Genomic DNA, 27,746 nt, shown 5'->3' on the forward strand with positions numbered 1-27,746 from the left:
GCACTTCTCCTGCTCTGGGGCCTGAGCAAGAAGAAATTATTCAATAGCCTAGGACACAGAGTTATACTGTACTTTTAATGTTCCTGTTGTTTGAAAATACATGTTAACCTAGATAGAACAGATTTGTAAAATGTGTTCTGGTAAGAATGAGAAATTTTTACAAATCTGTTTTGCTTCATTTTGAGATTATTTTTAACTTAATTAATTAAAAAAAAATTTTTTTAAACAGTACTGATTATATGACTATGAAAAGGAGCCTTACCCAATCAGCCAAGTTTTCAGCAAGCAGTCCCTAGGAACCGCATGGGTCAATTTTTGTAGGTATTAAAAACACACACACACACAAATCCATACACAAACTAAATCAATAAAAAAAAAATCTAATTCTTAAATTCTATCAATAAAAGCTTATTTTAATTGATATATACCCATTTCAGTTGATAAGCAGCTTTTAGATGCAAGAAGTTGAATATAATAATCTTTTAATCTTTTCAAGTAATAAAACATAAAGAAAAATGATTATTTGCCAAGGGGAAGATACACATATATATTTTATATAAGGTCATACGTATATATGTATATATACATACACACACACATACACACACACACGTGTGTGTGTATGTGTGTGTGTAAGGGGGAGCTTAAATTCTTTGATTTGGGTACCATATTGGAAACAATATGAGCAAAGATTGAATTAATTTAAACAGAAACAAATCATGTTTTCTTTTGTTCTAAAGTGCAAATACCGATCCTCTCCTTTTCCTGAGTTCACTGAGGTTGCCTCAAGTGACTCGACACTACTGAGCTAGCAGGAGCAGTCAAACTTCCCTGAATTTTTAAAATGTGTTAAAATAAAAGACTCTTCCACTAACAACTTCACTAGAATTATCAAATCTTCACCACTGAAGTTTAGTCATTAGGCAGATGGATGGGTTTTTACTCCTCCTATCATTTTTAATTGTCATGGAATTACATTTATCCTCCCTAAACCAGTACAATGTATGCTGTTCTAGGTTCAGTTGAAAGGGATGCACCCTAGAAGAGACAAATTATTCCACTATCACCAAAACATTTATTAAATGTCCATATTTTTAGAAGACAGTATTGAGTGTTATAAACAGGAATTAATTAAGCTCAATTCCTGCCTCATTGCAGGTTAGAGTGTGAGCTGTCCAGAGAGCAATGATGCAGGCATTTTAAGGTCATGCATTAAACAGACAGAAAGAGATAAGTAAGTTTTTACCATGAACATTTGCACTCTTGAACAAAGTATATCAGTGAACTGGGTGAAAAAAACTCAGGAGATGCATGTCACAGTGATTCATGACCACACCACCAATCATGTAGGAAAGACCCTGGCTGAAATCCCAGGACTTGACTGAATGCTGTTCAAATGAAAGCATGATAAGAAGGGGTGGGCACAGTGGAATTTTTCCTAAATCTTCTATATCGCATCTGAGAAATTACTAAAAAGAAAGGATTGCTAACTTGCATCTGCTTTACATGTTTTTAAAATGTTTTATATACTGTGGGGAAGAGGGTCAAATAAGAAATAAACTACTTACTGGCAAACACAGCAGAGAACCACACTAGAGCAATATATACTTTTCATTCTGGTAGAGTGTTAAGTACAGGCTTAGAGAATTACTGCCATTTTATATATCAGAAATCCCTAATACACCGACATATCACTACCTCTCCTTTACTCCACAACTCTAAATGGTTAACAGATCTTATTAATTCTGCCATATCTCTACCTCTCAAGCTCATCCTTCTTCACCATTTTCAGGACAACCAAATTAGCATGGATTGTTAATCCTTTCTTTCTGGATAATTGTAATAACCTCCTAGCCATTTTTCTTTCTAGTCTGTTTACCAATCCTTTCCATAACAGGTCCACACTGCTGACTTGAGATTAATTTTTTTTTCAAAAATACACATCGTATTATACATTTTCCATTTTAAAAATTCAAGAGCTTTCCCACCCCAGTGTTCACAAACTAGTGGTTACCAATGGGGAGAGGGAAGAGAGGAGGGGCAAGATAGGGGTGTATGATTAAGAGGTACAAACTACTATGAATAAAATAGATAACAAGGATACACTGTACAGCACAGGGAATAATAGCCATTATCTTGTGAAAACTTTAATGGAGTATAATCTGTAAAAATACTGAATCACTATGCCATACACCCGAAAGTAATATAATATTGTAAATCAACCACACTTCAATAATAAATAAATAAATAAATAAAATTCAAGAGTTTCCATCAGTTAGGCAATAAAATCTTGACTCCTCAGACTAACACATGAATGACCCTGATATACCAGTTCTGTTTTCAGCCACCTCTGGCTCACTATCTTCCCATTCCCCCATCTCAGCCACAAGTTTGATGAGTTCATTATGATTTTTCTTGCTTATCTGTAGGGGTACATATTGTTTCCTCTGTTCAGAATACTGTCTTCTTTTATCTCCACTTGAAGAACCCTTACTTTACCCCAATATCAAGTCCAAATGTTATCTCTTCTGTGTAGCTTTCCGCTATGTTCAAAGGAAGCTGAGAACTCCTTACTGTTTTACCCATGACATTTTATGGGTATGATTTTTCCACTTAAAAGGCAGACACAAGGTGTTGCTCATATATCCTCACTTGCCAGCACTACCAGTGAAGTAATAATACCATCTTCTCATGACCTGCTGCTTTTGATTTTCAGAGTTCTTTCAAGCACATTGTTTCATTTTATACTTTCAATAAGTTTGTAAAGTATTACACAGCAGATATCTTTCCCATATAGCATAAGGAAATTGAGTGTTAAAGTCAATAAATAACTGAGAGTTTTTGTTTTGTTTTAAATATTTGCTTTGTTTTATTTTACTTATACTTTAATGTGTATCTAGTATATCACTGTCTTTATTATTTTTTTATAGTTGATTTACATATAGTTGAAGTATAGTTGATTTACAATGTTGTGTTAATTTTGGCTGTAGAGCAAAGTGATTCAGTTATACATATATATACATTTTTTTAATATTCTTTTCCATTATGGTTTATAATAGGATATTGAGTATAGATCTCTGTGCTATACAGTAGGACCTTGTTGTTTATAGTCTTTATTATTAACATTACATTTCATCTCATATATACATGTGTGTACTTCCCCGCTGCTGTGGGATAGAAAGAAACATTACCCCTTTGTATATACATGATTTTCTTTGAACATTCATTAAGGATCAGTATATTACAAACCAAAAAATCCCTTAGCTTTCATTTCTTTCATTTTGATTCTACCTCATCATGACATAAACTATGGCTTGACTAATGATCTAACCAAGGTATTATAAAACATTTTAGATAGGTGCTTTAGGATAATGATTTATGAAATAATCATTGAGGTCAACTGCTATGAATGGAGCTTTCCAAAAGTCTTAGTACAAAAGTCCTAATAGATCATATTCTTTGTACACCTTAGGGGAGGTAACCATAAATTTATTTTGATAATGTCTATGTCAGTCAGTATGTTTTATTTCTCTTCTACGCAAAAGACTGAGAATTAATATAAGTGAAAACCTGTGAGTAATACAGCCAAATACAGAAGAAACTAGTCAGTGTTGTCCTTACATTTCTGTGTTGAAAATAAACCAGATTTTGTTTTCATCCTACATGGGAGGGAGAGGGGAAGAAGAATATTAACCAAATATACCAACTCAATTTTCTTTCCAGAAACTGTAAGAGTCTACACAGGGAAAATAATGAGAGGAAGAACATTCAGGCACTTGTAGGACTCTAAAAGGAAAAGCAAATGACAAGATAATAGGTTTTATGAGATAATACTATATTTTCCTATATACAACAAGGTCATTCATGCAGCTTGCAGTGGGCCACATTGCTTTCATTGCTTCCATAGTGGCTGCCACAGTTTTGTCCTGGTTCATTCACATTCCATTGCCCAATCCCTATTTTTGTGCGTAGCCCTGTATTTGTATGCAGATGCCTGGGATCTGTTAGTAACCTTCTTCTGACTAACTGTGTGTGAACAAATATATCTTCTTATCTGAACATTTAGAGTAAAGTTTGGTAAATAGTGCAAGACCCAGGAGGGAAGACAAATCAAAACTAAAATCATAATTTCAACGCCTTGAACTCTTGCTATATATTTTGTCATTCTTGGGCCTTACTCAAATGGTTAATGAGACCCAAACTATTTTAAATGCATGTCTCTAAAATCTAAGTGGGATGCAGCCACATTTGAGTAAAGAGCTATTAAAATGATGATATCATTATATTGTATCTAAGGATAAAACACACTGTAAATATTTAGTCTTTCACAGTCACAAACTACTTAAATGGATGAATATAGTCTATTCATTGGTTTATGGTTCTAATAGCCTCCAGGAAATGTCAAATTCACATGTTGTCCCAGAACACAAGATTTAGCTTTTGGATTTTTAACTTAACTAAAAGACGTATAAAAGCACACAGTGATCTAGCTCCCTATTGGCTCCACATCTGTGTAGGATTATATGCAAACAATATTTGAGCTAGCATTGGTCTCACATCAGTTCACTAACTTGAATGTAGTTAATTTTTTTTTAGAGACAAAAAAAGTGAAGGAAGACAATTTGGAGAAGCACTGTTTTCATCAATAATCTTACATAAGAGGTAAGGCTCAAAGTTGCCAAAATGGAATCTGGAAATAGAGATCCATAGCCTTATGTCTAAAATAAATCATAATTGTTCTGAAAGTGATTAATGCTGGGTGACAGCCAATGTTCCTTTGATAAAATAGAGCTGACTCTGATTCTACAATTGAGTAGACAGGAAATGGCTCACCATTTGGTAATGAATTAACTCTTTCTTAGAGGGCTATAGTAATTCTAAACTATAAGCCACAAAAATGTCTAGGATGCCAGGAAATTAAACAATGTCCAGGGGTAGCAAACAATTGCTCTTTTTCTATCACTGTCTCATGCTGCTCTTGCTTTTACTCTTTTCTTATCTGCAGATTTTGGTGGACAACGTACCTATTGCTCAAGGAGTTTCTTAAAAATTGGCTCTGATTTGGCTGCATCCAAGAGGAAGTTATTAAACAATGGCAGTACTCCTTGGTGGCTTTTCAGCTTGCAAAAGTTGCGCACACACACACAAACACCATATATATATATATATATATACGGCTTATGGAAGGAAACACATTTATTGAGCATCTGCTACATGTCACACACAACCTATGTGTTTGTTTAATCTGATAATAAATAAATGTAAGGCAGATTTCTCCCCAAATTACCCTTTAATATAAGAGCTTTGCCTTACATTCAGGTCTTACAATGTTTCCTGTATTATGGATGTTTTCTCAATTATTAATTTATTATTTATTTATTACATTTTAAAAATTTTATTATTTTTTTCTTCCAGTTTTATTGAGATATAATTGACATACAGCACTGTATAAGTTTAAGGTCTACAGAGGTAGTACGCTCTTTAACATAGGTCTTAGTAGTATTTTTTTGGATCTGTCTCCTCAGGCAAGGGAAACAAAAGCAAAAATAAACAAATGAAACTACATCAAACTAAAAGGCTTTTTAGTGAAAGAAACAAAACAAAAATTCCACCTACTAAATGGGAGAATATACTTGCAAACAATATATCAGATAAAGGGTTAATATCAAAAATACACCGAATAACTCATAAAATTCAACATAAAAAAACAACCTGATTAAAAAATAGGCAGAGAATCTGAATAGACATTTTTCTAAGTTAGATATATTCATGGTCAACAGGGACACGAAATGATGTTCAACATCACTAATCATCAGAGAAATGCAAATCAAACCACAGTGAGATATCCCCTCACACCTGTCAGAATGGCTATTATTAAAAAGACAACAAACAACAAGTGCTGGAGAGGGTGTGGAGAAAAGGGAACCCTTCTGCACTTTTAGTGGGAATGTAAATTGGTGCAACCACTATGGAAAACAGTATGGAGATTCTTCAAAAAATTAAAAATAGAACTACCATAAGATCCAGCAATTCCACTCCTGGGTATTTATTCAAAAAAAGGAAAACACTAATTAGAAAAGACATATGTATCCTATGTTCATTGCAGCATTATTTACAACACCAAGACATGGAAGCAACCTAAGGGCCCATCAGTCAACGAATGGATAAAGATGTGGTATTACATACAATGGAATATTATTCAGTCATAAAAAAGAATGATATTTGCCATATGCAAAAACATGGATGAACCTAGAGGGTACTATGCTATGTGAAATAAGTCAGACAGAGAAAGACAAATACTATATGATTTCACTTATATGTGGAAACTAAAAAACAAATGAACAAACATAACAAAACAAAAACAGAATTACAGAGAACAAATGGGGGTGAGAGGGTGAGGGAAATAGGTAAGGGAGATTAAGAGGTACACACTTCCAGTTGCAAAATAAATAAGTCACCAGTATGAAATGTAAGATGTGGGGAATACAGTCAATAATTATGTAATATCTTTGTATGGTGACTGATGGTAACTAGACTTATTGTAATGATTATTTTGAGATGTATGGAAATGTCAAATCACTATGTTGTGTAACAGGAACTAACAGAGTGCTGTACGTCAATTATACTTCAAAAACAACAAACAAACTCATAGAAAAAGAGATCAGATTTGTTACCAGAGGTGGGGGTAAGGGGAAGGGGAATTGGATGAAGGTAGTCAAAAGTTACAGACTTCATGTTATAAGATAAATAAGTCCTAGGAATGTAACATACAACAAGATGAATATAATCAACTGTACTGTATGTTCTATATGAAAGTTGTGTAGAGAGGAAACCCTAAGAGTTCTCCTCTCAAGGAGAACAGTTTTTTCTATTTCTTTAATTTTGTATCTGTAAGAGATGATGGATGTTCACTAAACGAATTGTGGTAATCATTTCATGATGTATGTAAGTCAAATCATTTTGCTGTACACAAAATATTTTTAAATACTATGTAATAAGCTGGGACACAGGCAGAGCAAATTCCCATAATTTGTCAAATGTAGTCATTAAAATTGTAATAAGATCTTGAGAGTTCCTGATTCCTGGAATGCAAAAAACTATGAAGCTGGGTCCCTGTCATCATATGGTATATTTAAATACCCCTTTTAGACACACATCTCCCCATTCCACACCACACTCCCTATATGCAACATTGTCAAGCCCAGGCTCTTTCTCCCCACGGGCATAACTTAAGTCCATCTAGAAAATGATTTGATCTGCAGAATGCAGATCATTTTAAACTGGAAAGAAGAATAAAGCCTTGGAGACAGCACAGAATGTGGTTTAGTAGTCCAAGTTAAAAATGACTAGAGCATCAGCAGGGGATTTCACTGCTAGACTAGTGTGGTTATTAATGGACAAATGCTCTTTCCTCAACTGGGGAACTGCTTCTACTTTTTGTGGTTATGGGAATAGGAAATGGAAGGAGACAACACTTTACTGGCAGACACATTACTGACCCTGCAGAGGCAGCAAGAATAATGAGCAGAGAAGGTTTTAGAGAAGACAGTCCTGCCAAGCAGAATAACTGCTGCAGGAAGTGCAGGATTCCTTGGACATGATGGTGACTGGGTTGGGTCACCCTCTATTAGAGTAGGATGGATCAAGCAAAAGGACTGGTGAATAAAATCATCCTAGAATGTTGAAATCACTAGGTAAAAAGCCAAAGCATCCTGATTCCTGTCCATTTGTGAGTCATGGTTATTGGAGGGAACCAACCTTTCACTTCACTTATGACACATCTTGACAATTACTTGCTACTCATATATCTGGTATGGTCCTGAGTTCAGATATTCATTCTGTAATCTGAGTATTCTTGATTTTTTGCTGCGATAAATATGGCTATCAAAATAATATAGAATGCAGATTTTAGACTAGTATAACTCTCCAAGATAATGTTTAAAATAAATTAAATGGTCAGGATTTTTTTTTAATTGCAGATTTTAGGAAATAATTTTGGCTGGAAAGAAACAAGTACTAAATGTATGCTTTTAGATTTGATGTTTTGCTTGTTTCACATCTCAAAACTGTTTACTTAGAATCGAATTCTTATGAAAAACATATTTGGAACTAGAGTCAATAAATATAATGCATGAAACAGATAAAGGAGGAATAAATAATGGAAGAACATAAATAAATAAAATTAAATGAGAAAGCAAGTCATGTTACTGTAGGCTAAATAATATCTAGAAGTGGCCCCTCCTTGGGAGATGATAACTCTGTTTAGTGTTTTTCCTTCTCTCTCTTTCACTTTGACTTTGGGAGCCCAGCAAATAGCTTTGCCTGGGAACAAAAATACAATTAAAGGAGTCAGGCGGAGGGACAAACCAGCCCTCACCTCTGCCACTAAGAACTTGAGGCATAAGTGGATAATTTCTGAAGCAAGATGCTTTTGCAGAACTATGTTTTTGAGATGCTTAAAATTCTTCCACGAACAATATATTCTTCCACTTTTGATGTATTATTAAATTTTAGAGCAGAAATGTATCAAGGGTTTTGGGGTCTCCACAAAACAATTTGTTTAAATGAAACTGCCCCTGGAAAGGGTCATAACATTATCTGCAGACTCTTGGGCAGTTTTCTTTGTAATCGTGTTAGAAAATCTGGCTTTCTGGAAAGGAAAAATAAGATGATCCTCTAAGCAGCTACGGAAAAAGAAAACTAGGTACCTCAACTGGGAAGCAATGGACGTAGAAAGGAATCAGAAACGGCCTTTCCCTGGATCTCTGCCTTTTCTGCCATTTGCCCCACTCTGCCTACAAAGGGCTACAGCTCTGCCCACTCCTCCTGATGATATTATTGGCAGTCAGCTGAATGTCTGCACAGAGAACGCCACAGTCACGGCAAGATTGTTTCTGTATTGAAAAAGCAGAAACCAGCTTCTTGGCACTCCTTCAGAATAGATGTAGTTTCCTAACAAAACAGGAATGCTCAATCAGAAGAGTTTTTGGAACTTTTCCATCTGCCATGAAACCTGGTGAATGGTCTGAGTTTTTCCAAAATTACTTGAAATGTCGCTGCTGGGAGGCTGTGCCGATTGTTCCAATTTTCCTTTCAATTTTGCATTTTGTTGGATGCTTCCCTCAAGTCTTCGGTGTAGTTCTATCATTAGTCAGAGCTGGAAGGTTTATTATTTATTTTGACAGTCACCAGCCTATTTTGTCAAGCAGTACACATTACTGCTCCATTTGACAGGTGTTACTCTTAAAATCCTTCAGTTTCTTTTTTCCCCCTCTGAGTGAGGCTTCTATATCTGCTGTCTTGTTTACCTTCCCAAAGGAAGCACAGTACATTTTCTGGTTGATAAAAGCTTTGTTTTGTTGTTACTTTTCAGTGACAGATTAAGCAGCCATTGGCCAAAGGGGGAGAAAAAAAACACCTTTTTTTGATTTAATCTGAATTTTGGTGATGTGCTTAAGCTGGGATCCAACAGGCAATTAAAAAAATAATAATAAAATAAAAATAAAAGAAAGGATAGTGAATGTAATGTAAATAGAGGAAAGAAAGTACTGCCGTTTCACCTACAATATATATATTGTGAGATTAGAAAGGTCAAAACGAGCTTTAAGTTTGGGGTAAGAAGAAATAAGCTGTATAAAATGTTCCAACTCTCCCAGAAGAAGATGCGTTGGCAATGATGATGTAGAAGAGGATACTGGCTCAGGTTAGAACTCAGGCCTTTCTGAGGAAGATGATGTGTGAACTCATTTTAAAATACAAATACTAATACAGACAAAAGAAAAGATGGTGAAGAGCCTTCTATATTGATGCCAATATAGAGATGGGAATTTGATTTTGGACATGCCGATTATAACCTATTATGAAACACTGGGGGATTATTTTTTTTCTGATGTTCATGGTTCCTCACTGCGACCTATTCAGTGCTCTAACTTCCTTTTCTGTTCAAATGTTACTTCCTCAGCAAGCCTTCTCTGACCACCCAATGCAAAACACTTCTCTACCACCTCCTTGGCAGCTCGCTTATCAAGTCCTGTTTTATGTTTCTTAATAGAATGCTTCATTTCCTGTCAGGAAGAAAAAGCAAATATTTGTTTAATTATGTATTGTCAGTCTCTTCTCTCTTTTAGCAGTACTGGGTAACACAGTACCCTACACGTAGTGGACTAAAACAAAACACATTTATTATTTATTTATTTTTTTGCGGTACACGGGCCTCTCACTGTTGTGGCCTCTCCTGTCACGGAGCACAGGCTCCGGACGCGCAGGCTCAGCGGCCACGGCTCACAGGCCCAGCCGCTCCGCGGCATGTGGGATCTTCCCGGACCAAGGAACGAACCCGTATCCCCTGCATCGGCAGGCGGACTCTCAACCACTGTGCCACCAGGGAAGCCCAAAACACATTTATTAATCATAATTTTGTGATTCAGAAATTTGAGCAGGGTTCCTCGGAGGTGACTTCTCTGTGCTCTGTTGTGTCGGTGGCACTCACCCATTCAGATGGTGCCTGGGCTGGAGGATTAGGATGGCCTTACTCCCAGGCTGGGGGTCTTAGTGCTGGGTTGTTGGCTGGGGCCTCTCTCTCCACGTGGCCTCTTTCTCCAGATGGACAGCCTAGACTTCTTTACCAGGTGGCTCAGGATAGCAAAAGAATAAAAGCAGCAGCTGCCATGTCACATAAAGCCTAGGACCTGAACTAGCACAGCATCACTTTTCCCACATTCGATTGATCAAGTAAGTCTAACCCGTATTCCAAGGGAGAAAAAATAGGCTCCAATGTTTAATGTGAGGTGTTGCATGCATGCACAGGCACAGGAGGAATTGTTACAGCCCTCCTTGCCGACTATTCATCACACCTCCTAAAATTTGAATTTCCAGATGGCATCATTTAGTTGTGTGGAATCAAGAATACACTTGCTCATTTATTATTATTTTTCATTATGTCTACAGTGAGACAATGTTGAATACCATACCCACATCTCCAAGACTGATTTCTTTTTTTAACTAGGATTTTTAATTGCTATCTGATAATGGAATATTTTTTCTTATATGTCCTAGTATTGCTTCAGAAACAATATACAAAAGTAAAGCCATCTCTCTTCCCATGCCAGCTTTTTCTCATCATTCTATTCTATAAATGCTATTATCTCAGACTTTTATTATCTCCAAGGATATAAAATGTGGAGTTACCTTTCTCCTCCTTTTGCAATCAGATAGAAAGAGAACCACATTTGAAACTGGCTCTACCTTTTACTGGCAGTGTGAAAGTGAGTAAATCACTTAGCCTTTCTGACCCTATTTATTCATCACTTAAAACTGATATGATACTTTCATCTCAGGGTCATTGTGGAGATTAGTTTTGAAAAAACTTTGAAAAGGCCCGAACACGTTAAGCACACACCAAATGCGAATGTCCAACTTCATGATGTCTTTCTCTAGGGCTCATGCGTCCCATACTTATTGCTAACATTTTCTGTATGCACTGCACCTCCACAATTAGAAACAGTAAACTCCCTGAAGGCAGTGACTCCCCAGGTTCTTTTTTTTTTTGCGGTACGCGGGCCTCTCACCGTTGTGGCCTCTCCCATTGTGGAGCACAGGCTCCAGACGCGCAGGCTCAGCGGCCATGGCTCACGGGCCCAGCCGCTCCACAGCATGTGGGATCTTCCCGGACCAGGGCGCGAACCCGTGTCCCCTGCATCGGCAGGTGGACTCTCAACCACTGTGCCACCACGGAAGCCCCATCCCCAGATTCTTGACACACGACCACACACATCCAGAACTCAGACGTGATAACGTCTGTCCGTTGACTCACATTAACATTAATTACAAAGTTTAAACACCATTTTGGGGGCAGTAAATGTGAATTCACTGGCTTTTTGGAAAAAGAGGCAATATATATTAAATAGTTTTTCGTTGTTTTGTGTTCTACATTATGCTGTGTTCTCTATGCAGCAAACTCTACTGAAAAGAAAACTATACAGGAAAATAAGAGGGCTGGTAAATGTATCTTTTGGTGGGAGCATTTAATCCATTTACATTTAAAGTAATTATACATATGTATGTTCTGATTCCCATTTTCTTAATTGTTTTGGGTTTGTTATTGTAGGTCTTTTCCTTCTCTTGTGTTTCTTGCCTAGAGAAGTTCCTTTAGCATTTGTTGTAAAGCTGGTTTGGTGGTGTTGAACTCTCTCAGCTTTTGCTTGTCTGTAAAGGTTTAAATTTCTCCATCAAATCTGAATGAAATCCCTGCTGGGTAGAGTAATCTTGGTTGTAGGTTTTTCTCCTTCATCACTTTAAATATGTCCTGCCACTCCCTTCTGGCTTGCAGAGCTTCTGCTGAAAGATCAGCTGTTAACCTTATAGGGATTCCCTTGTGTGTTATTTGTTTTTTCCCTTGCTGCTTTTAATGTTTTCTTTGTATTTAATTTTTGATAGTTTGATTAATATGTGTCTTGGTGTATTTCTCCTTGGATTTATCCTGTATGGGACTCTCTGTGCTTCCTGGACTTGATTAACTATTTCCTTTCCCATATTAGGTAAGTTTTCAATTATAATCTCTTCAAATATTTTCTCAGTCCCTTTCTTTTTCTCTTCTTCTTCTGGGACCCCTATAATTCGAATGTTGGTGCATTTAATGTTGTCCCAGAGGTCTCTGAGACTGTCCTCAGCTCTTTTCATTCTTTTTTCTTTATTCTGCTCTGCAGTAGTTATTTCCACTATTTTATCTTCCAGGTCACTTATCCATTCTTCTGCCTCAGTTATTCTGCTATTTATCCCTTCCAGAGTTTTTTTTTTTTTGGCGGTACATGGGCCTCTCACTGTTGTGGCCTCTCCCGTTGTGGAGCACAGGCTCCGGATGCGCAGGCTCAGCAGCCATGGTTCACAGGCCCAGCTGCTCCGCGGCATGTGGGATCTTCCCGGACCAGGGCACGAACCCGTGTTCCCTTCATCAGCAGGCGGAATTTCAACCACTGCGCCACCAGGGAAGCCCTAGAGTATTTTTAATTTCATTTATTGTGTTGTTCATCATTGCTTGTTTCCTCTTTAGTTCTTCTAGGTCCTTGTTAAATGTTTCTTGCATTTTCTCTATTCTATTTCCAAGATTTTGGATCATCTTTACTATCATTATTCTGAATTCTTTTTCAGGTAGCCTGCCTATTTCCTCTTCATTTGTTAGGTCTGGTGGGTTTTTATCTTGCTCCTTCATCTGCTGTGTGTCTTTCTGTCTTTTCATTTTGCTTATCTTACTGTGTTTGGGGTCTCCTTTTTGCAGGCTGCAGGTTCGTAGTTCCCGTTGTTTTTGGTGTCTGTCCCCAGTGGCTAAGGTTGGTTCAGTGGGTTGTGTAGGTTTCCTGGTGGAGGGGACTAATGCCTGTGTTCTGGTGGATGAAGCTGGATCTTTTCTTTCTGGTGGGAAGGTCCACGTCTGGTGGTGTGTTTTGGGGTGTCTGTGGCCTTATTATGATTTTAGGCAGCCTCTCTGCTAATGGATGGGGCTGTGTTCCTGTCTTGCTAGTTGTTTGGCATAGGATGTCCAGCACTGTAGCTTGCCGGTCGTTGAGTGAAGCTGGGTGTTGGTGTTGAGATGGAGATCTCTGGGAGATTTTCACCGTTTGATATTACGTGGAGCTGGGAGGTGTCTTGTGGACCAGTGTCCTGAAGTTGGCTCTCCCACCTCAGAGGCACAGCCCTGATGCCCGGCTGGAGCACAAAGAGACTGTGCTCCACATGGCTCAGAATAAAAGGGAGAAAAAATAGAAAGAAAGAAAGAAAGAAGAAAGAAAGAGGATAAAATAAAATAAATTAAAATAAAGTTATTAAAATAAAAAATAAAACTATTAAGAAAAAAATTTTAAAAAGTAAAAAAAAACCAAAAAACAGATGGACAGAACCCTAGGACAAATGGTGAAAGCAAAGCTATACAGACAAAATCTCACACAGAAGCATACACATACACACTCACAAAAAGAGGAAAAGGGGAAAAAATAATCTATCTTGCTCCCAAAGTCCACCTCCTCAATTTGGGATGATTCGTTGTCTATTCATGTATTCCACAGATGCAGGGTACATCAAGTTGATTGTGGAGATTTAATTCACTGCTCCTGAGGCTGCTGGGAGAGAGTTCCCTTTCTCTTCTTTGTTCGCACAGCTCCTGGGGTTCAGCTTTGGATTTGGCCCCGCCTCTGCGTGTAGGTTGCCTGAGGGCGCCTGTTCTTTGCTCAGACAGGACGGGGTTAAAGGAGCCGCTGATTCGGGGGCTCTGTCTCACTCAGGCCCAGGGGAGGGAGGGGCCCGGAGTGAGGGGTGAGCCTGCGGCGGCAGAGGCCGGCGTGACGTTGCACCAGCCTGAGGCGTGCTGTGTGTTTTCCCGGGGAAGTTGTCCCTGGATCACGGGACCCTGGCCGTGGCGGGCTGCACAGGCTCCCCGGAAGGGGTGTGTGGATAGTGACCTGTGCTCACACACAGGCTTCTTGGTGGCGGCGGCAGCAGCCCTTAGCGTCTCCGGCCCGTCTCTGGGGTCCGCGCTGATAGCCGCGGCTCGCGCCCGTCTCTGGAGCTCCTTTAAGCAGAGGGCTGGTTATTGTAAAGGGGACGACTGATTTTGATGGCCAGAGGAAAGTTTTTCAAAACCTGATGCCAGATGTTGGGTCAATCTTGGGAGTTATATTCATTTTAGCTTTACATTAAGATCTTTATATCTCCTTTTTAAAAGTCCTTAATATTAAAATTATATTTAATTAAATTAATTAAATAATTAAATATAAATATAATTAAATAAATAATTAAATATTTAATTAAAATATAAAATTAAAAGTCAGCAATGATAGTTTTAGGAAAAAACATTTTAGAGACCAAATACTTTTTTTTTCCTTCTCTGAAATATGATTATTTCAATTACTAGTAGCAACAATTAATCACTAAGTGATTCATCAGCCTGCAGCTGGGATTGGAGAGCTGACTTCCTTTCTTTATTCCTATTTTATGTTCTGTGCTCAGCAAGGATTGAGTAATAGCAAACTAATAACTTTTCCCTACCCTCAGCACCTTTTTCTCATACCAACAAAGAAGAAAATTTTGAGTAATTTTTCCCAAGTACATTTTCCCTCACACATTTCTGAACGGAATTGTAGAATTACAAGTGTTAATCCATTTTGCTATAAGAATAAGGCATTATAGAAAAAGATGGTTCCTTAAGATTTGACCTACCATTCTTAGTTATTTTTCACTAAACAACTCATGCTTGAGGCATGGCTAAATAACTGACTCCAAATGGATAATGGTTTTCTATTTCTTGGCTACCTGGCATTTTGAACTTCATGTGAATGACATGTAAAATGCTAGATTAATGTCCATGGTCAGAGAACAGCTATTAGCAAATCCATTAGTTAGATATTGTATATACTTTTAAAGTTTTCAATAAGCTCCCCCCCACTACTTCTAATGTATGAAGTCAAAACTAATTTAGAAATGTATCTGATTCATATGACTCCGGATTTACACTATATTAACATAAACCCATCTACTCAGTAATGGATCATCTTCAGATGTTCTAGTGTTCTGATTATCAATATGTTTCATTGCCTAGAATTCAGTTAGAGGGTATTGTAACCTGTTATGTCATTCCTAGGAGGTGCCAGCAGGTTGGCCTGGGAGCAGCATACTCACCCCGCACTCCAGAAAAAGAGTAAATTCATTTAGAGCAAGGTTCTCATGTAAACAATCCACAGACTTAGAACCATCTACAAATGTCAAAGCAGAATTTGTGTCACCGGGCATTTTCTATACCCTTCATCAATTTCTCCAACATATTAAAATAAATCCTCTTAGTGGAAATCAGAAGTTCTCTTCAGTGCTGAATTGCCTTCTATTTAATCACATTCATTTATTCACTTAATTAAAGCCCAGTATGCCTTGAAAATGTTAGCTACAAGATCTGTAGACTAAGGATTTTTTTTCTCCTACTCTCCTTAGTGTAACTGAAATTATAATTAGTATACATTAGCAATATTATACACGTCAAAAATTTAGAAGGGTCTGAGACGTACTCTACCTGTGTTGCAAGTTAGCTTGCCGCAGTTTCGTGGTTGCTGGCAGAAGCCAGGAGACTGCAGGAATAAAAGACTTTATTAGTCACAGCAATAGCAGTTGTCAGCATTTATGCTGGTGCCCCATAGGACAATGTGAAATGAGCCAAGTGCCTGCACACACACAATGGTTTGTATTCCAGGAGTGGGATTCCAACCTTAGGGAAACTGAATCTTTTATAATGGGCAGTAAACCTGCCTGATCTTTGCCTCCAAGAGAAACACTATCTTTGTCATACTGAGCAATAAACAGGCAAGACCTATGGAGACGTGTCTTCTAATGATATCCACCTCTCCATCCAACACTGTCTTGGCATCCGGAAAATTTTTCCTCTGAGCATAGCCCTCTGTCAGCCACATTGATTAATCTGGCTGATAGAGATTAGGGCTAAATATGTTCCATTTGGCTCACACTACATTTTTAAGGCTGATATCAATAGGGCTCTGAGCTGCAGTATGCGGAAATTTGCAGTATTAACATCAACTGTCCCAGACCCAACCAGCTGAGCAGATCTCACAAACCATCTGGATCTACCTCAGAAATCTAGGTGTTTTTCTCCTTAAATTTCCACATTGACCTTTCAACTTGGCCTATGGCCTTAGTCTGGTACAGCAGGAGTTTTAGAGATTACACAAGACTCTACCTTGGCACTCAAGGAGAAAATTTAAGGGCATCATCTGTCACAAGCCTGATCACTGAGTTACTACTAACCTGAATACATTCTAGGACTGAGGCAGTGTCTTTGATCACCTCAACTAATATCAAAGACAAATTTTCTAGTTGGACAACTCACATTGTAGGGAAAACTGACTGCAAGGTGGGTGCAAGTACAGATCAGTTCCCTTTCTGGAAAGCTTCCACAAGTAATCATTTTGGGAAGATGGCGCAGTCATCTAAGGGCTATGTTATTCTCTAGGAGTATTTCCTTAAAAACTTGGAGGTCTCTTGTGACCACTCCTAAGGTTATAATCACCATTTGGGGGAGAGAAATAAGCTAATGCTTGGTTTCCACACAAGACATTAGTCCTAAGGGTACACGTGGTATCCCTAAAAAGAAAGTGCTATTGGAGCCACTGAAGGGGCGGGGGGAGTCTACATCATCCAGTAGCACACGTTGACTCCGCTCCAATGTGGCCTCATAACCAGCTAGTAGATCTTATGTTTCTCAGTTTAGTTTGAACGATTGAATCTAGTTATTGTTTTTGAAGGTAATGTCTGAGGACAGTCAGTCTGCTCTGTCCTACTTTTCTGCATCATCAGCTGGGTGGCTTTTATCCACTCTGTAGCATCACTGAACTACCGTACTTGGCACAGGGGTGAAGCAGATACTAAAGGTGTTGACAGGAATTGTACTGTGAAGTGTAGGGACCAGGGCCGTCATCTGCCCCTTTGATAGGCTTCTGGGAATTTTAAGAGGAATGGCAATCCAGTGGTGGCCAGAGATGCCTGGTGGGGGAGAACAGGTCCTGAAATCAGTTAACTTTAAGTGCTCATTAGTTTGAGAGAGATACATGAGGGCTTTTATCTTGAGGAAGACTCCAGGGATGGTCTGAAAGAAAAAAAAGTATTAATGTTCCTTTCTCATCCATGTCTCCCGGAGTGTAAGATGTTCCCTCTCCAGTTCCAGGGTGATGCTCTTCCTCCACTGCCATAAAATATCTGTGTCCCATTACAGTAGCTATAACTTCACCTTTTTCAATTATCCACTGCTCACACTCAGAAGGGATAGGTGCAGAAGTGCAAAAGTGACAAAGGCAATTTAATAGAACTTACAGAGCTCCCTTATTTCCCTCACTTTGGCCAGCGTGGGCTACTGTAGAGGATCTTGGCAAGCAATGTTCTCAACCAAGTGGTCGTGATCTTTATGATTTAACTATGTCACTGTTGCAAGAGGCATCTCTGGATGTATGGTGCTTCCCTTTGCCAGAGATTCCAATCAGCAATATCATCATTCACAGAGGTCATTTGTGTAGAGATCATGCAAAGCTCACTTGATAGCTTCCAACCCACAGTTTTGGTCTGGGTCCCATTCAAAGGATGCATATTTGTGAACTAGCCAATATCATGTTCCAAGTAGAATGCCCACTCGAGACATGTACAGTCTTCAATACTCAAAGAGTTCTATAAATTGTTGGATCTCTCTTTGAGGAGGGGCCAAGAGACAGTTTTTCCTTGATTGCCAGAGGGGTTGAGAGCTTTGATATACACTTACATAGTCTCAAGATACTCCTTGGCTAGCACGTCTCTAAATTTTGTTGGGGTTTATCAGCCACTTCTGCTGGGAGAAATGTAATAACACTGAAGTCAAGACCGTTTACACTGAGGCTTCAAAGTTGCAAACCTGCAGGCTGTCATCTATTTAGTGAAGACTTCAGACTTCATAAAGTAGAGACATTAATGTTACCTAGGCCACCCCCCTGAAGGCAAATGTCAGGGGAGCGTAGGTACCCCCAGGGGAGTACTGCAAATGCATACTGGAGGCCTTGCTGCATGAAGCTACACTGGTCTTGATCCTCAGGTGCCAGTGGGATAGAAAATAAAGTTTTGCCAATGTTTAACACAGCATACCAAGTGACATCAGTAGGTGTAACGGAAATCATCTGTGGGGCTATAGTAGCAACAACAAGACTCAGTTGCCAATAATCCACTATAAGCCTCCATCTCCCATTATTATTTTTCACTGGCCACACAGGGCTGTTGTGGTGGTATTGCAACCTATCCTTGCTATCTTTAAGGCCTTGAGACTGTGATTTCCACTTGTCGTCCTTGGATTATACATCACTTCTGATGGACCACCTTGGAGGAGACAGGCAGAGGATCTGGTTTACATGTCCCACTAACAATTTTCTATATGTGACACTTCCTAATTGGGAGAATCCACTCTGGATTCAGTAAACACATATAAATTAATAAAATTGTACATTCAGGAGCAGAAATCACAACGGTACATTGAACTGACCCAAAGGGCCCCATCCACAAAACATATTAACTCCCCTTCCCTAATGTGTACCCAGCCCAAACCTCATTACCTAAATCTGGGTATCCCTTGAACTACAGAATCAGGAGGGATTGTGACTTGGGACCTTTCTCCAACAGAATTATACACATTTGAATTTTTTCCTTCCTCCAAATTCCCCTGAAAATCTAGATGGAAGCATATGGCCTTTGGTTTTTCATGGAGTCAAGGGACACCTAGAACTCATCCAAAATCATCTTTCCCTTTAAAGTGGCTGAAGACGGGTTAATGAAGAGGGCGGAATGAGAGAGCCTGGAGGAATCAGAAAGCAAGTCATGTTTACTTTCCATTGTGAGCAGAGTGGTGTCTACATACAGCTCAACTAAATGAACCTCCAATGTTTTCAGTCCACCCAAAGCCGTATATGAGCACCAAGGTTACACATACTGACACCAGCTATTTTAGCTTTGGGGAACCTTTGATCCAACTGCCATAGTCACATTGCTTTCTGGTCGAGGCTGTGGATTTATTCCCTTTGGATTGTTTGGATGTGACATATGCAGTGGAGACTTTTTTTATTCCACCTTAACCTAGGACATCTGAAGTTCCATTATCAAAATAACAACTTAAGTTCTTTCCCAGTTTCAATGTAAGGCCTAGGGGAGTTTTCCAAGGTGACATTGCTTACTGAACAAATTTACTAGGCTTCTTTGGGTCCATTTCTTACTCATTAGTGGGTCACTTTCATCAGCATTGTAAAGCTCACCCAGGGCAGTAAGAGCACAAATCCTTATCAATGCTGCTTTCCCAAAGGAGTTTTCTTTCTCATGGAAATCTACCTGAAAGGGCCAAAGCTCCCTCATAGTAGCTAGGACCCCCTGCACAAAGCCCTGAGACCATCTATTGTCGTCTCTGAAAACATCTAGTGTTGGCATGCTAGACTGCAGAAGGCACTAAGTCACAAGACCACCCTTCTATCGCCATTCTTCCTTAATAGGTATTATATGCCCAAGTCAGGCATTATTTCCCGTGTCTATCTACCCAGCCAACTAACCAAAATTCTAATGGCTTGCCTGCTTTCTACTCTCAGTGGTCATGAAGTTCCCTCTACTCTTCCTCAGCACATCTCTTTTTTTTTTTTTTTTTTGCGGTACGCGGGCCTCTCACTGTTGTGGCCTCTCCCGTTGCGGAGCACAGGCTCCGGACGTGCAGGCTCAGCGGCCATGGCTCACGGGCCCAGCCGCTCCGCGGCATGTGGAATCTTCCCGGACCGGGGCACGAACCTGTGTCCCCTGCATCGGCAGGCGGACTCTCAACCACTACACCACCAGGAAAGCCCATCAGCACATCTCTTTTTAATGAATGGTGGTAGAACTTTCTGCCACCGAACTCCAGGACAAGTCCTAGTACCAGTTAATGCAAAGAAATAGGCCTGAGGATGATCAGTGGATGAGAGCCTTCAGTTTCCCCTCTTACAAAAGAATTAGCAATACCTAGGGCATCATTTGAAATTGTCTTTACATCTACTTCCTAGTGCTTGGCCTGAAATCATCTCCACAATTCCTCTTAAGTAAAATAAAATAAAATGGAGGACTTTTTATACCCACTGGATCTTCTCACATAAACTTCCCTCTTCTAACTTCCCTCTTCTCCTGTTAATCAGCCATGAGACCCTTATCTTTATTCTTGCAGAAAACCATGTCTCCACCAGCATCCCATCTCTCAGGACAATGGAGGGGTTTGAGATTTTACCTGACTAGCAAGTTATTCTGCCTCTCTTTCATAAATACTCAGAGAAGGCAAAAAATAAATAAATAAAAAATAACCCCCTGGGATAGGAGACAAAGGACTTTATTATTTCCAATGACAGTAATAGCCAGACTGTCAGTGTTTACACTGGTTCCCCAAGCTCCAATTCCCATAGGGTGGCACGAAGAGGTTCAGCTGACATCTGAACATGTAGTGGGTGTGAGACACAAAACATGAGTTAGAGAAACCAAGTCCTCTGTAATAGGTAGAAAACATGCCTACGTTTTAACCAAAGATAAACATGTTTCCATTATACTGGGCAGTGATATAAACCAACAAGAACAACAAAAACAAAGAAACAAAACAAAAAATAAAACTGCCTTTTGCTCCAGAGGCAGAAACTACCTCTATCTCCTGAGGTTGTTTGCTATACTAACATCCTTGAAATAATAGTCCAGAACAAAGGCCTGTGCCTCTGCTCATAAGGCATGCAGAAATGTGAGAAACTTGTGGATAACTGTCTCCCAAAAACATTCCCCTGTAAAAATGTATTGAAGTGCATTTTCTGTCTATGTTTTTGTTTCTGTCTCTGTCTCTTTCTCTTACACACACACACACACACTCCCCCCCCAAAACATTGAAGAAGTGTTTTTGAGGTATCTTATAGCTTTAAAATAATTCCAAGAAGTTTTACAATAAAAATATCAGGATATTCATATAATATGAACGTTAGAATTTCTTTAATAGTTGATAAAATAAAAAAACCTGTTTTTCCAGTAATTATTAATGGGAAATGGAATGAATTCTAACTATATTAATAACATAGATAAGAAGAATGACTGCAGGGACTGACATGGGGAAATATCCAAAGTCACAGATTAGGAGCATTATGTGTAGCTAAGCAGGTATCAAGCTGGGAAAATTGGCTGGAATGAGAAAGTTTGGCAAATATTTGAAAAAAGAAAACAATTTGAGTTAAATTTATAAACGAAAAGAAATCCAGTCAGTTAAGTGATGGAGGATGAGTGAGGATGAAGCAGTACCGCTTCACTGAGCAAGATAATAGTCTGCTCAGAGTATTCTGGACCCTGGAATTTTAGAGACTAAAGATTTAAGGTGGCTATAAAAGAATGAATTGTAGTGGTTGACACAGGAAGGATGAATAAGGATATCAATTGATGCCTACTCAATGTAAGGAAAATCTGGCAATATTTCAGAGATGATGAGAGTCCAAACTATATATGGAAGAAGAAAAAATTCTTCTTGGAATGTTTCAGTACAGAAGCCATTTAACTCACGTGGAAGTGAAGGTCTTTGGGACAGCCATCTATTTCACAGGACATAAAGATCTTCTCTAGTGGGAGTTAACAGGTTTGGCCCTTCCAGCTCCTGTCTGAAGATATATGCAGCACAAGTTTAGGAAATGCCTATTATTATATTGTTTTATTGTATCATAAATATTCATAGCATCATACCACAGAGGAAAATTGTGCCAAAGGAGAGAGAGAATTCCAGCATCAATGAGCTTATGGAGCAATGTAATATGCAGAAAGAACAGAAGGAGAAATGTAATATACTGACTTTTAATTTTTATTTGAGACTGATGCGCATGGCTATCTAAAGCTAGCCTCATTAGCAGAGGAGCAAAATAAATATACCAGTACAGGAGGGAAGCACACTACAAATTCCAAATTCTAGATTTGACAGACTTATTTATTGCATACCTATGATGAAAATGTAACTATTACCATTTATAATTATGCTTTGCAGTCAGGTTTTGTTTTTTCCTTTGTAAAAATGCACATATGTAATGTGCAAGAGACATTGGATAGGGACAGTTTAATTATCCTCTCAAAAACAAATATCTTTGTACAGTCAAAGGTACCACACAGGGTGTACACATAAGATGGGCATTTCCTTTTTGATATTCCCAGCTGGGCCTGCCTTGAAACTGAAAACTAAAAGGGGCAAATGCAGAAGTTAATACATCAAGACTTAGTCTTCCTAAAATATTTTGCATCTCAAGAATAAACCCATAATGAAATACATTTCATTTCGGCTTAGCTTTCTCAAAAGCCACCTACTCCAATTGCTTCAAATCATGCTGCCTATGCAATCTATCTTGCAACAAAGTCTAAATTAGTTTGTATCTGTATTACAGAAGCTAAACACAGCTGAAAGGTAGGTCTGTGAAAAGACATTTGTGTACATTGTCATATACACAACAAAGCAGATCTTCTGGTTTGAATTCCAACTTTGGGATCCAGTTCTATCAGTTCTATCAGTAGCTTTGTGTAGTTCTATCAGTAGCTTTGTGTAGACATGAGCATACAGTGGAACTGACTGTGAATTCTAAGAATGTGGGTCCAGTTTGATTATATTTGCAATGTCTCTATGCAAACCACTAGAGGAAGGGGCATTGTCAAATAAATAATAATAATATAATAGCTAACATTTATTCATTTTTTTCTACTTATCAGGCACGAGATAAACATTTATATGCAATTTCTTATTTAATTATCACCCCAGTCCTATGAGGCAGGTACAATTATCTATTATCTCTATTATATACATGAGGGAAAGCAGGCTTAGAAGGTTATGTAACTTTCCTGAACTCATAAACCTGTTAAAAGATAGTATCAGGACTTAGGCCAAGGTCTCTATGACCTTGGAATCCAAAATCTATGAATGACCTTGAGAAACACTTAAGTACAATCTAGGATTCTGCAAAGAAATGAATCTAAAATTGACTAGAGAAAGAAAGATGAGTCATGCAATTCAAACTCAATTTGTTAGAACATATTATTAAAAATGTTTTGTTATACTCTCCCACACTGGGAAGTTATCTTTATCAAGAATCCTGAGTCACGGAGTGCAAATCCAACCTGGCAAAGTGCCCTGCAAATACATGCTGCTGTAGGTGATTCAGCATTAAACATCACCTTTTTCAGAATCTCACATTCAGTCCATTATTATAATTCCAATGGTACTGTCAATATCTCAATTTTATAGCTGAGTATCAATACCTTGAGTAACAATACCTTGTTATATAAAATTTTCTTAATTTAAAGAAATACCTTATAAAAGTTTTAAGTTAAATATAGAGTCTATGTTTAGGGCAAACCATTGAGTATAGAGCAGTCTTACTTAGGAATTCAATACATATTGATCAGAAATAATAGTTTTTTAATCTTGCAAAATGACTTACCTAATAAAATGTTTAAATGACGTTTATAATAAATACAGATTGAGGCTGGACAGTTACATGATTTAATCGTGCTCTAATATCTGAATTATTTTCCTTCGAAAGTAAAATGAACTCTGATTAAAATTTTAATGGAGTAAATTAATCATCACTTCATATGAAAGTTATAAGAAAGTATTAAAAATAACTGGAACTACAATAATTTGTTAATGGATACACAAGATAAAAGATGTAAATTTTAACATCAAAATTATAAAATGTGTGTGTGCATGGGTGGGATAGTAAAAATGTAAAGCTTTATTATGCATTCAAAGTTAATTTATTAACAAGCTTAAAATAAACGGTTATAAATATGAGATGTTTTATGTAAGCCTCATGGTAATCACAAAGCAAAAACCTATGTAAATACACAAAAGATAAAGAGAAGGGAATCTAAGCATACCACTACAGAAAATCATATCAAAAGAAGAGAGCAAGGGAAGAAGAAAGAAACAAAGGAATTATAAAACAGTCACAGAACAACAAATAAAATGGAGAAATAAGTCTTTACCTTTCAACAATTACTCTAAATGTAAGTGGACTAAATTCTCCAATCAAAAGGCATAGAGTAGCTGAATGGGTTAAAAAACACAACATTCAAATATATGCTAACTACAAGAGACTTCAGCTTTAAGGACACATACAGACTGAAACTGAAGGGATGGAAGAAGGTATTCCATGAAATGAAGCCCCAAAGAGAGTAGGGGTAGCTATACTTATACCAGATAAAATAGTCTGCAATAAGAGACAAAGGAGGTTATTATATAATATTAAAGGAGGCAATCCAACAAAAGGATATAACATTTGTAAGTATTTATGTACCCATATTGGATCCCCTAAATATATAAGGCAAATATTAACAGATCTGAAGACAGAAATAGACAGCAGTACAATAATAGTAGACGACTTTGATACCCTACTTTCAACAATTGATAGATCATCCAGATGAAAAAATCAATAAGGAAACATTGGACTTAAACTACACACTAGACCAGATGGACCTAACAGACATATACAAAACATTCCATCCAAAAACACAGAATAGGCATTCTTCTCAATTGCACATAGAACATTCTCCAGGATATATCATGTGTTGAATCTGAATGAGGCTGCAGCACCTGTGCAGACATGGCCAAGTGGGGCAGGGGACCTGCCCTGGATCATGGAGGAGTGGGAGGACAGACCAACATGAATGACTGGCAATGGACAGAGCAAGATGTCATCAGCTGGTCCAAGGGGAAGTTCCATGAGCTACTGGTGGTCACTGTTGTAGAGAATAGGCTGGCTGCTGCAAGATCAGTAAGCTGAAGCAAGTGGAAGGTGAGGTTTTCTGCAGCAACTAGAAAGGAAAGCTTATTTCATTTTATGATTGAATATCAAACTGGGTTATAAAGGTAAAATTAAAGAATCTAGAGCAAAGCACAAGGGATTGATAGAAATATTCAACCTTTCTGAAGAAAATGAAGTAGATGACATTGAGGCAAATGTGAGTAAAAATAAAGATGGGGACATTATGAAAACTGAAGGTACTGTCAAGAGCAGGGAGGCTTTTTGAGACTGCCTGAAGGCACGTAGGAAGGAATTTAAGATGGGAATGATTTACTAACAAAGCTATGACAACTCAGGAATTGCCACTTGTTAAAAGGAGACTGAGTGAGAATACCTTGCAGGCCTCATCTCCCATGGCATTGGGCATCAGGATTCCCAATGTGGTGGCACTGCACATGATGGAACTATTTGATACATTTGTAGAGAAGCTGTATAGTGTCTTCAATGTGAAAGTTTGGTGCACAAATTTTACAAGGTTCCTGCTGTATTAGAAGATGAAAAGGGAAGGAAATCACAAATGTTTGATGGGAAAATCACCGTAGATATATGGAATTGTTAACAAATGAAAATATAATCATTGAGTGGAGATGTAGGAACTGGCCAGAAGTTGAACTGAATTTTGTGCCCCATCCAAAGTAAGTGAAATTACAATTGAAATGTAAAGGACTTCCTGTTTGTAAAGAAGAAAACATGAGATTCCATTGGCAGAAGCAGCATTTTGAAGAAATGAAAGGTTTACTGCAGCTGACCACCCTAGATGGTTGAATTAGTTAGAAGATGTTATAAGGGCATTACTTTTTGTAATCAGAAAGTGTCAAGTTAACATCTTCCCTATTATTACTTTTAAAAACGAAGACAAAAACTCTTAATTCATATTGGATGAAATCCATGAACTTATATAGAATTTAAAGCATTGTTTGTATCTTTACTATGACTAGACTCTGCATTGAGTTAAAAGCAGCAAGCAACCTGAAATTAGGTATTAACATTACCTCCCATAGATGATCCTCTGGGGATAGATTGAGTTCCTGAGTACAGATAGTTGAAGTTTCCCAAGCTAAAGGTTGTCCTAAAAAACTTACTTTCAGCTGTGGTTTTAGCTCAGGAAGACAAAAATAATAAATGGCATGTTGATACCATTTCCCTTAAAAAACAAACAAAAAATTATCTTTCTTTTTCCTCTAAAATATATTTGCTTTTTTTCTTTGTGTTTTTATGTTTTGGTAGATAAATTCTACCTGACTTCTCATTGTTTACTTGAAAAGAGCAACAAACTTACTATCTGTTTAAATTATTCTCCTAAAAAGTCAGCAAAAAAAATTAAGCACAGTGTTTACTGTACTAGTAGTACTTTAGAACTGAAGAAGTCATTTTTGTTTACATTTTGAAATTGAACCCAGAAAGGAAATAGCCCATTCATTATAGGGCTACAAAGTTCAAACTACAATTTTTTAACAACCCCTTCATTCTCCCTCTTCTGTGAATACTGGATGGATATCAATAATATATTAGCTTCAAAAAGGAAAGAGTTAAAAAACTACATAATGGACTGGGCAGGGAAACAAAAGACCCAGATTACTGCTAGTACTAGTCTGGGCCTCGTTTGTAAGGTCACAGTAATCCTAACAAACCTCATTCTCACCTTCCTGCAGTGTGAAGAAACCATACAAATAGCTATGAAATAAAGCCCTTGGCTATTCTTCAGCATTCCAGCATGGTCATGGAATCTCCATCTGTGCATAGACAGGTCTGATGCTCACTAGAGGGTTGGAAATAATCACAGAAGGGGCCAGACTTGGACACAGCTCAGTCAGAAAGCTCTGTATAAAATGAGAAAAAGGGTTTCCTTGAATGTGGGGATCAGTTTAGAATGCTCACAAGCTTCATGAACAAATCGAGATGGTCTCTGAGGTAAACCCTCAAAGTCTCCCAGGAGTTCTTGGACTAAGAGGTGTTCATCCATGACTCTACTATAAACTTGCTTGGTCCCTTGTTGGAAATAATTCTTCCAGAATTTTTTTCAATCTCGATATATATATCTGTGCAAAATTTCGTGGCTGGAAAAGCTTCTGTGCTGCTGACTCCCTCCCTGAGATACAGGTAACCCACACATACCGAGACATAAGCACTGATCAATTGCCTCTAAATTTCCAGAGAACAGAGGCCTGTTCTCAGCATAAGAAGTCCAATCTCCCAGGGGCCTGTGCAGAAGCAGCCAATCGAGAGGTGCCCAGGCTTTATGTGAAGGAGATTCATATGTTGCCTTGTATCCTGCAACCTTGTTATAATCACTTATTAACTCCATCATTTTTTTTTTTGTCCTCTCATTTGGATTTTCTAAACAGTTGTCTTCTATGAACAAACACAGTTTTATTTCTTCCT

At 38.1% G+C, this 27,746-nt stretch overlaps 1 pseudogene; it reads left to right on the forward strand.

Annotated features, from left to right (window-relative positions):
* Nucleotides 1–8,723: 8,723 nt before the first annotated feature.
* On the forward strand, nucleotides 8,724–26,299 carry LOC111168084 (activator of 90 kDa heat shock protein ATPase homolog 2 pseudogene; annotated as a pseudogene).
* The last annotated feature ends 1,447 nt before the right edge of the window (nucleotides 26,300–27,746 follow it).

This window comes from Delphinapterus leucas, chromosome 12, assembly GCF_059928025.1.
Source record: "Delphinapterus leucas isolate spDelLeu-1000000601 "Yukka" chromosome 12, BTC_Dleu_Yukka2, whole genome shotgun sequence".
Lineage (NCBI taxonomy): Eukaryota > Metazoa > Chordata > Mammalia > Artiodactyla > Monodontidae > Delphinapterus > Delphinapterus leucas.